This window comes from Capsicum annuum, chromosome 7, assembly GCF_002878395.1.
Source record: "Capsicum annuum cultivar UCD-10X-F1 chromosome 7, UCD10Xv1.1, whole genome shotgun sequence".
Classification (NCBI taxonomy): Eukaryota; Viridiplantae; Streptophyta; class Magnoliopsida; order Solanales; family Solanaceae; genus Capsicum; species Capsicum annuum.
In genome coordinates this window covers 112,851,174-112,862,068 of record NC_061117.1, presented here as the reverse complement: position 1 = coordinate 112,862,068, position 10,895 = coordinate 112,851,174, and positions in this window count along the sequence as shown.

Below are 10,895 nucleotides of genomic sequence, written 5' to 3'. Positions count from 1 at the left end.
CCTTACTATCCTTTTCTCTTATTTTACCCTTCATCATACCTACTTTGCATTATGCACCCCAATGATAGCCACCCTAAACTTAGGCAATTTTCCTAAGTTGAGGTGTATAATGTCCAAGGAGGAACAGAAAAAACCAGGTTCAATGTAACTCAAACAGGAAAGTGAAAGGTATAACAAGAAAAATAGGTTGTAAGTCTCAAAAATCAGGATCAAGGGACACTTATTCACACATAGAAGGTCATTTATGCTAACAGTGGACTACTATCAATAATTGACTATGATCCTTTCCTAACCAACCATCCGACAACATAGGCAAGACAAATTGAGCAAGTTCTGGATTCAACAAACAAAGAAAACTAAGAAGTATCTCACACATACATAGAACAGGGTCACATAGCAAGCTACTACCTATCTGATTTATGCAATTGTTAGCAATAATTATCTTATCCCTAATCATAATTCCATAACAAGATCCACAATGGTCACACAAATATACACATCACACAGTAGTACCATTTTTCTTAAAAATCAACAAAACAAAATATGTCAACTGCCCTAGATACTCATTTTTCTCCTAATTAAACACAAAACATCATGAAACAAATCACAATATGCCTAAACATGCCAACTCTACTAGGAACATGACTCAGGGGAAAAGAGGTACAAAAACAAAATCCCCAAAAGGACATCAAGACCCACAAGCAGCCCTAACCTTAACATAAGAAATGCATTGTCTCTAATGTATTAGGCTGCTCCAAAATAAGAGAGTTAGAAATATACCTGTAGAACCATAAGTGCATAGATTCAATGTTAATCACATAAATAAGTATACAAAATAACAAAATACCTTGGGTTTTCTCCCAAGCAGCATCTAATTTTATGTCGTGACATGAAGTGTCTATGTTGGTTACTCAAACTTCACCAACAAGCCCATGGGTACCTTTATTACACAGACTTCATCGAGGTACCATAAGAGTTGGCCTCCAGTTTTCTATTTCCATTTTAAACTTATAACTTTCACCCCTAATTGTTTTTGTGATTTCCCATTATGCTTAAGGAGCAGTGGTATAAAAATAAAGGACCTAAGAAATAGATGTGGCATGTTGTACTTCTTGGCCCTTTTGTGAGAAATGTAATTCTTTGATTTTGGCTCAGAAAATTCAAGAATTTAGACATATGTTTCCTCCTTCTTGCACTCTTCTGTAGGTTTAGATGGCTTGATCAAGATCTGACTATCCAAACATAATGTGAAAAAATGCTTCGAATGAGGTCCAATACGCCCCAAATTAGGAATTGTAGTCTTAATTACATTCCCGCATAATTCTAGTACATTCTCTTTAAGAGTTACACTATCCATAAGAGTATGACCAATTTTAGATTCCTCTAAGTTTAGCTCCTCAAGTTGGCTTCTCAAAAAATTTCCAGTCTCACACCACCCATAACTTAGTTGTTGGGTGTTACATCCAGCAGCTTTAGCTTCCAACTCTACTTGTAAGTGGTGAATATTCAAGCCTATCCTATCAACATTTTGAATTCATGATTGTTATGGAAACGATATGTGAATGTTTCCAAAGGCTATCTCTGTGTTCACACACTATATTTGCCACTCTCCTGCTATAACGCACCATATAAAAAAGATAAGGATACATAATGAAGAGGTCTCCATCACTCCATAATTTCTCTATCCAAGTTGTCATATCAAGAGGTATTCACATACAGTAGCGTATACCCACAGAAGAATATAAAATAACAACCTGACAACATCAACAATTCCAATCGGCAATCTATAATTGTATTCCCCAGCAATCATGCCAAAATTTGCTAAGGCATCATAAGTGCCCTTAGAAAGTGATAGAGTCTTTTGTTCCTATTTATAGGCCTCTGGACTTCAAGTTTTGACACCTAATTAGGCACCTTCTTCCAGTAAGTTCCTTGGTAAGTAGCCCAAAACTTCAAATTTTCATCTTTTTTATCCATTTAGCCTCCAAACCCTAGTTTTTCTTTAGTTTGGCATCCAAAACCTAGTTTTTCTTCTGTTTAGCATACAAAACCTAGTTTCCTGCAAAATCACTCCAAAAATACATCAAATCTAACAAAATATCCATAAGTACATGCATATTTTCCGTGTTTAAGTAACGTAAATTCCATGAATTCATAGCACATCAATACCCTTAATAAAGAATGTTCCATGTCCTCAGGCAATAAAAAATACAACATAATATATGACAATGCTTAACCAAGAGAATCAAGAACCCTAATATGTTCATTCCCATGTTCTATCTTCCTATTCCCCCTCCCGAGATCACATAATAAACAATTGATATATTCTAAGGGTTCACAATCCTTAAAATAATTAAAACAAGGATGAACACACAACTAAATAAGATAAGAAAATCAAACAAACTCAATTCAAAATGATAATAGTCATGTTCTTTGCTTTAACCCCGAAAAAGGAGCTTTTAGCCACTAATTGACATAATCATGATCCAACGGGTTGAATACATGTTATAATCTAATAGAAATATAACTTAAGAATAATAAAACCTAAAATATGAAGTGTAGCAGCCTCCCAATTTGTCCAAGATGTTCCAAGATAATCAATAACGTGTACAATGTATTGTATTTATTGTGGGCCAAGTCTAAGCCATGTTGGAGTAGGAGCCGTCCAAAAACATGAGCACCAAAATAAGCATGAGTCGTGGGCCTTGTAGCACCTTTATTAAATCAGGCTTCACGGCATCAAAAATACCGCAATAGAGCATGCGTCATGGGCATATCGCCTAGTGCTACTTGAATTTGCTTCCAATTTCTTTGTTAAGTGTTCAGGTCCCGCTTGCCTTGTGCCATTATTTTGCCTTCAATTCTAGCTTGTTACACTTAAAATTATCATCAAGTATAACTCCTCAATCATCCTACAATATCTCATAACAAGCATTAGAGTTCAACATAACACAATATCTAGAATCAAAAACTTGAAACTCAACCAAAGCACTAGACTCGATCACTATATGCTTTAACTTATTGTTGGTTCTTGGCTCATTTTAATTGAACTTCATACACTTTAAAAAAAAATTTCCACACATAATCACACATTAAAACCAATAGGAACTCATTCAAAATATTTGAATCCAATGCGGTAGACTAGAACATTACCTAGCTTAAGCTAGTTAGACTAGATTTCTGTCTAGACTCTAAATGATCGATTTGAAGCCAAACCTATTTGAAAACACTTTTAAACATTGTAACCTCATTCTTGAACAATTAAATTTTTATTTCTATCATCATTCACTCAATAAGAACATGAATCGTCCACAAAATAAGGATAAATAGGCTAGGATAAAAACACTAGAGTGCACAAATACACCCAACATCAATGTACAAATTGTGACCATTGAATAAAGGCATCGGGTTAAGGTGATAGAAGCAGTCATTATGAATTTAGACAGTGATGGAATTGATGAATACAAAGATATGGTTAAACCATTACATGGTAGAGGTTTTTACAATTATGCTTCAAAAAATCTGGACTTAGATTTGAAAAATAGAACCACTCCTCTTACTCGATCATCTATTGAAGAGCCACTGGTCTTAGAAATATAGGTCCTTCCTTTACACTTGTAGTATGTATTTTTTGGGGTCTGACAATACCTTATCAATGATTATTGTAGTAGATTTGGTAGAGTCATAGATTAAAGCATTATTATCTATGTTGCAGGGGTTCAAGAGGGACATTGGATGGACCATAGCAAAATTTATGGGTATTCCACCCGATATTTGCATGCATAAGATACCGCTTGAGCTAGATTATATTCCCATCATTGAACATCAACATTGATTAAATCCACCTATGAAGGAGATTATGAATAACGAAATCATCAAGTGGGTAGATGTTGAAGTGGTTTGCCCCATTGCACATAGCAAATGGGTTAGCCCAGTTTAGTGTTTGCCAAAGAAGGGTGGAATAATAGTGGTTCCCAAAAAGAAGAATGAACTTGTGCTAATGAGATCAGTCACCATTTGGAGAGTTTGCATAGATTATAGAAAGCTAAATACTTGGACCCAAAAGGACTACTTCCTTATGCCATTCAAGGATTGGATGCTTGATAGACTACCAGGTAGAGGTTGGTATTATTTTCTTGAAGGGTACTCAAGATTAAATCCAATTACTATTTCTCCCAAAGATTAGGAAAAGATGAATATTACTTGCCTCTATGGTACTTTTGTGTTCAAGAGAATGCCAATCAGATTATCCAATGCTTCTTTCATATTTCAGTAATACATGATGTATATATTTGTTTATATGGTATAGGACACAATTGAAGTATTCATAGATGATTTTTAAGTCATTGAAGACTCCTTTGATGATTGTTTGTCCCATCTAGATGTTGCACTGCAGAGATGTAAAGAGTGTAATCTAGTATTTAATTTGGAGAAGTCTTATTTTAGGGTAAAATAAGGTATTATTCTCGAGCATAAAATCTCAAAATGGGATATATAGGTGGAAAGAGCAAAAATTGAGGTAATTGAAAAGTTACCACCACCAATCTCAGTTAAAGATTTACGAAGATTTTTGGGCTATGCAAGCTTTTATAGAAGGTTCATCAGGGACTTATTTAAAATCGCAAATCATCTATGCAAGCTATTAGAGAAGGAGGTAAAATTTGTATTTGATGATTCATGTCACAAAACTTTTGAATGCCTTAAGGAGCATTTGATCTCGGCTCCTATCATTATGTCCCTAAATTGGTCCTTACTATTTGAGGTTAAGTACGACACTAGTGGAGTTGCCTTGGATGATGTCCTAGGCCAATGATACGAGCATATCCTTCATCAACTTTATTATGAAATCAAGGCATTAAACCCTACACAAAAAAACTATATAGTCATTGAGAAGGAGTTTCTTGTAGTGTTTTTTGCCTTTAAGAAATTCTAATCCTACTTGACAGGGACCAAAGTCATAGTTCGCACAAATCATGCATCTTTGATGTACCTAATGTCTAATAAATATGCAAAATCAAGTTTGATATGTTGGGTCCTCTTATTTCAATAATTTGACTTTGAGGTGAAAGACCAGAAAGGCATATAGAACCAGGTTGTTGATCGCTTGTCTCACCTTGAAAAAGAGGCAATGTAGAAGTTAGGGAAAAAGCTTGACATAGATGATACTTCTCCAGATTAGTGGGTCTTGGTAGCATTCAAGACTTAATCCCCTGGTTTACTAATTTTGCCAATATTTGGCAAGTAATCTTGTTGTAGAAGACCTATCCTTCCAGAAGCACAATAGATTTATGCATGAGGTGAGGAAGTTCTTCTGGGTTAAACAAATTTTTTTTTGAATTTTATAGGTGGTGTTATTTGGAAGTGTATCACTGAGGTAAAAATGATATGTGTTATTGATGATTCTCATTAATCAGTAGTTAGGGATCATCATAGTGGCACCTGATAATGCCAAAACTACCCCTCCTTAGAAGGATAAAACATTCACTATCAAAATATAGTAACCCAACTAGGTAGGGGTCGATCCCATAGGAAATATGTTATATATATTGCTTTAGGTTATAGAAATCACCAGGAAATGCAAAAAAGTAAAAAAGGGGGATTTATAGTAACTAGCAATAAGGAACAAGAATTGGATGCTTTTGGTTATAAATAATCTAAGATGAACACTAGGCTTGTGTTCCCCCTGGTTTTGAACTCCCTAGATTTATTGTGCACTGTCGAACTATTCCTATACCTTGTATGTAGAATTTGATAAGTTATATACCCTAAATTGTCTAGTTGACTCATTGATAGATTTCACCCTTTACCTTATCAGTCTTAGGGTGTCTCTTTACTAACCCTTATCCTAAATCCCAATTAACTATCACCTTTTAAGTCTCAAGTTATTAGATGAAAGATAATTATCTTCTGTAGATAATGATGATTAGACTAGATCAACAATTAATCTTCAAATTACTTCTAAGATCATTTTTCCTACTCTCTACCTCTCTTGTGAAGTAAGTAGTGAATATAGGCAGGATCTTAACATTGGCCACCACATAGAAATCAATAAGAAAAAAGAAACCCAATGCATGCAAGAATGTTTATCTAGAACAACTTGGCACTTCCTCTACTTCTTTAATCCACCGGGGTTCCCATAACCATATCTAAGGGAATTAGCCGCTCATAGTTATGAAATCATTCATGGAATCCGTAGACAATCTCAGAGAATAAATCTCACAATAATGAAAGAAGAGAACTCGAAGTTTCAAATTGAATAACAAACCAAAAACAAACCAAGAACAATGGGAGTATATGGAAGTCCCCAAGGGCCTATCTCTAAATATATGGCATATCATTAATGAAACAAACTCTAAAGGGTATTTATAGATTACAAGCAATCCTAAAAATTAGATCCTAAATAAAATAGGAAAACTTGAGTAAACGTACATAATAATGAAGAAAAATATCATAGGAGTGTATGTAAGTTACATGGAAACCCTAGGAAACTATTTTAAAATGATCCAGGAAAATTGATGTTGGTAACCACTTGCTAAGGTCAACTACGAACCATATGTTTTCCTTAGTAAGTGAAAGACCTACATAGCTCCTGAAGCTCTTTAGACTTGGCCCTCAGGCAGTTTCTAAGGCTACCTATGGACCGTAGGTGGCATATACGAACCATAGGTACCCTTGGTAAGTGACATAGTCTTCTTTGTCTTATTTTTGAGCCACTAGACTTCAAGTTAGGACATATACTTAGGCACCTACTTAAGTAAGTAGGACCTACTTCCCAGTAAGTTCCTTGGTAAGTACCCAAAAACTTGAAATTTTCATCATTTTCTTCCATTTAGAATCCAAAACCTAGTTTTTCTTCTGTTTAGCATCCAAACCATAGTTTCCTACAAAAACTCCAAAAACACATCAAATCCAACAAAATAGCCATAAGTACATTCATATTTTCCAAGTGTAATATCGTAAGTGCTATGAATTCATAGCACATTAAGACCCTCAACTTAGAATATTGTATGTCCTCAAGCAATAAGAACACAACACAATATACAACGATGCTTAACCAAGAGAAACCTAAGATAACTAACGTAGTTAATCCCCAATTTTAGCTCAAAACACATTACCCTCTCCAAGTTCAATATATTAAGAACAACTATGTGTATACATGAAGCACAACAATGTGACACAAGGGAATGAAGATATGACAATACATTAGCAACAAACAATCGTGCATATATATATGTTTTACTACCAAAATAGATAAGCAGCTAGCAATACAACCCATGTTCCCTCAGAACAAAAAATTCCCACTTACTCCTATGAAATCATATATTTCAATGCAGGTACAATTAAGAGAAATTCACACTCACAAGAGAAATTTCACCAATGCACATCAAATACCATAGGCTTGCCCTTATTTTCTTTACCTTTATTTTTAGACGGTCAAGTTAGGATCACTATAGAACTTTATTCGGTTTATAAGTTAGATTTAGGGAATGGAAAGATACATATGGGAATATAGTGACTAAGCCTCATTGGCACTACACTTACTTTGGGGTCCATTTTAATGAGTGGAAAATTTGCCACTCATCTATATCCAAATTTATATATGAGGCTATTTCATTACTAAAATTCATTAATTTATGTGGTCTATATGTTTGCAAGTAATCAGATTAAATGAAGTTGAAGAAAAACTAAAAAGGGAAGCAAAAGACCCAAAAAATTAGCATAAGCTGAAAATCAGGACTAGGGATCAACCCTCAGGTACCGAAATCTCGACTTGAGGGTCGCAAGTGTGATCCGAAGCTAAGTCCTACCTCAGAAATTGCAATGGGATCACCGTGATTATGTGTGTCATGAACGCAGTCAACAAGGGTATGCTTGAAGACGCTTATTTACCCTCTTAAGATTCGGGGTGAGGGCACACTTGGAAAGAACAAAAAGAGGAAAATCAAATTTTGCAAATAGATAGATAATGACATAGATTAGTGTAGTCCATCCACAATAGGGCTATTTAAGGAGATCTTGAGTGAGATAACAGCAAGCAAAGAGCTTGTGTCTGTGTTTCCCACAGGGATGAGTTAGCCTTCTACCACTTGCCACTATTATGTTGCACAGATTAATTAGGAGTGGTTTTTAGTAGACCAGAAAGAGCAGAGTGCTACTATCTCTAGGATTGAGAGGGCATACTCATACTTAGCATGGTATCATAGAGAGATACGAGATTCTCATGACTAAATGAGAAAAAGAGAGAAGAAGAGAGACAATTTTTTCACTCATATGTGAAACTGGTAAAGGCCTGCAGATGGTCTTGAACCCCAAAAAGGGACTTCCTTCTCCCATATTAGATTTTAATGATAAGGTCCTAGCTTCATGGTTAGATTCTAGATGTGTTGAGGATGATGCTGAGACCGAGAGCAATGACGATTCTTGATGTGGTTACAAGGATCCCCTTATACACTTTCTATGCTTTATTAATATGTATTAAGGACACTGCAAGCTTTAGTTGGGGGTGCACATCTCCGTATTTCATTTTATATGTATCCAGTCTTTACTATATGAATAATTTATGTTTATTCGGATTATTTTATCTTTATTTAGGTCGTAATATTAGGCACCCCGATGGTGCCTACATTTGATGCATCAGTCACTTTTTTTATTTTTTGATTTATTTCTATTCCTAGATTTTTATCTTATTTTAATAATAATTTCAGATGAGCCTTTCCCTATGATAGATTGAGTGATGACATTCTTATGGGAAAATCATTGTATTTTTGAGATTTTAAGCTATATATGCAGGGGAAGTCTGAGTACCCATGGCATCATATATTTGGGTTTTCCTTTTTTCCTATGGTGAAGTCTAAGTATCCATATGATTTTCCCTTGTGAGAGTCGAAATATGTGATAATGGCTTGGTTTGGTGTTAATGGTTTGTGCTAACAATTACCATTCCTTCCTGGTGAAATGTAAAGAAAGCCTCCCACTCCATCCAAAAAAATTTCTGTGAAAACCAAGGGCATGGATGTGAATGCTCTTGTAACGATTCTTTACCTCTTTGTGTGACTCCAAGATCTATAGTTTGTAGTGTATGGTAAATATCCCTTTTGTCTCTAGTAAGAAATGCAACTAAGCCTCTTTTAATAGTTTCCTTGCCATGTTCGGTGAGCTTAGTCGTGTAATTCTCATGCTTACTTGTGACATCTAGAACTTGCCCGTTAATCTATCAAAACTAATTTTGACTATGCATGGTTGGTGAAATGATATTAGGACTTCTTTGTGAGCATGGGGACCCACTTCGGCTTAAAAGATACTACCCGTACATAGATAGTTTCCTTTGTCACCCACTTTGAGCCTTTGAACCTTTCTTTGGCAACCACATTACAAGCCATGAACCATTTGGATTTTATCCCTCTTTTGAACCTACCCTCCTTGAACTTAAAAATGTAACTTAAGGCAAAAAGCCTATGTTGGGGATGGTGAATCTAGGAAGAGGTGACCTTGGGCAACGGTATTGTAACTGAATGGTTGAAAGATAAGAAATATGAACAAATCAATAAGAAGAGAAAAGGAATCATCAAAAGAAATTAAATCTCAAATTTCACAAAAGAAATATATGCAAAGAAAATGTCTTCAAAAGATAGCTGAATTAAGGTAGTGAAAGTAGGCACAGGTGTGCGTTGGAAAGAAATAAAGTGGCCTATGATATAAAGTTTAATTGAATTATGTAGAGTTCAACAAGGGTATAGTCAATTTGATCCTAAATTTTTATCCTACCCTTTTCCAAGCCCACAGGGATATACCAAGAAACCTTTCTTGATTCATATATAAAATGATAACTTTGAGCACTTAATTGGGATATTATATCCCCTCTTAATAATGTAGTTTCAATATCCAAGTTAGGTTGACGATTAGATATCGGGATACCATGATTATGCGATTAACCCAAATCTACAACCAAGATAAGCAATTTAATAAATGAAGTTCAATAACAAAGTATAATTGTTCGAAGTGGTTTAACCCTGGTCTTTATCCTATTGATTGTATCAAGACCTTTATTTTTTGCATTGTTTATATTACCTTAGTTTACAAATATTAAAAACTCTCTTTTGGTTACACTTGCATCAATTCATCTAAATTGTGAACTAGAATTGAATATTCCTTAGAACAAGTCCCTGTGGGATAAATATTTGGTTTTCTTGAAGTCCACTATATTACTTGGTAGACCACATAGACTTGTGTATGCGCAATCAAGTTTTTGGTGCCATTGCCAGGGTTTGTAAATTGGAAACTATTTTATTTTTGGTTTTGCTTTTTTAAATTACTTTGGTGATTTATACTTGGTCTTGGTTTTGTACCTGCAGGAAACAGATTTTCAAAATAGTAAGCTGGCAACGGATCAGGTATTGGTTGAACCAAGCCCCAAACCTGAGCAACTCTTCCATCAATAAAAGCGAAAAGTAATCCTTCTCCCCTATATTCCACAAATAGGAGAAGATCAAGATAATCCTGCTCTTATGGCTAAAGAATAGGCAACCCATAGGACAGTTAGAGAAGTGGCAATCCTGCTTCCAACAAATTTGACCTCCCTATTTCAAAAACCGGATGCTAAAGGTAATTTTGAGCTCAAATAGAATATGGTGCAGCTTTTGATCAACAATGGATAGTTCACAGGGCTTTCACATGAAGATCCACAAGTGCACTTGTGGAACTTTTTAAGATCAGTGACACAATAATTCCTACGGGTGTGTCAACTGATTATATGTGGACGATACTATTCCCCTTTTTACTATTGGGGGAAGCAAAAAAGTGGTTAAATGCTGAGTTGACAAATTTAATCACATTATGGGAAGACTTAGCTCAGAGATTCCTTATCCAATTTTTCTTGCCTGGAAAAACTGTGAGAC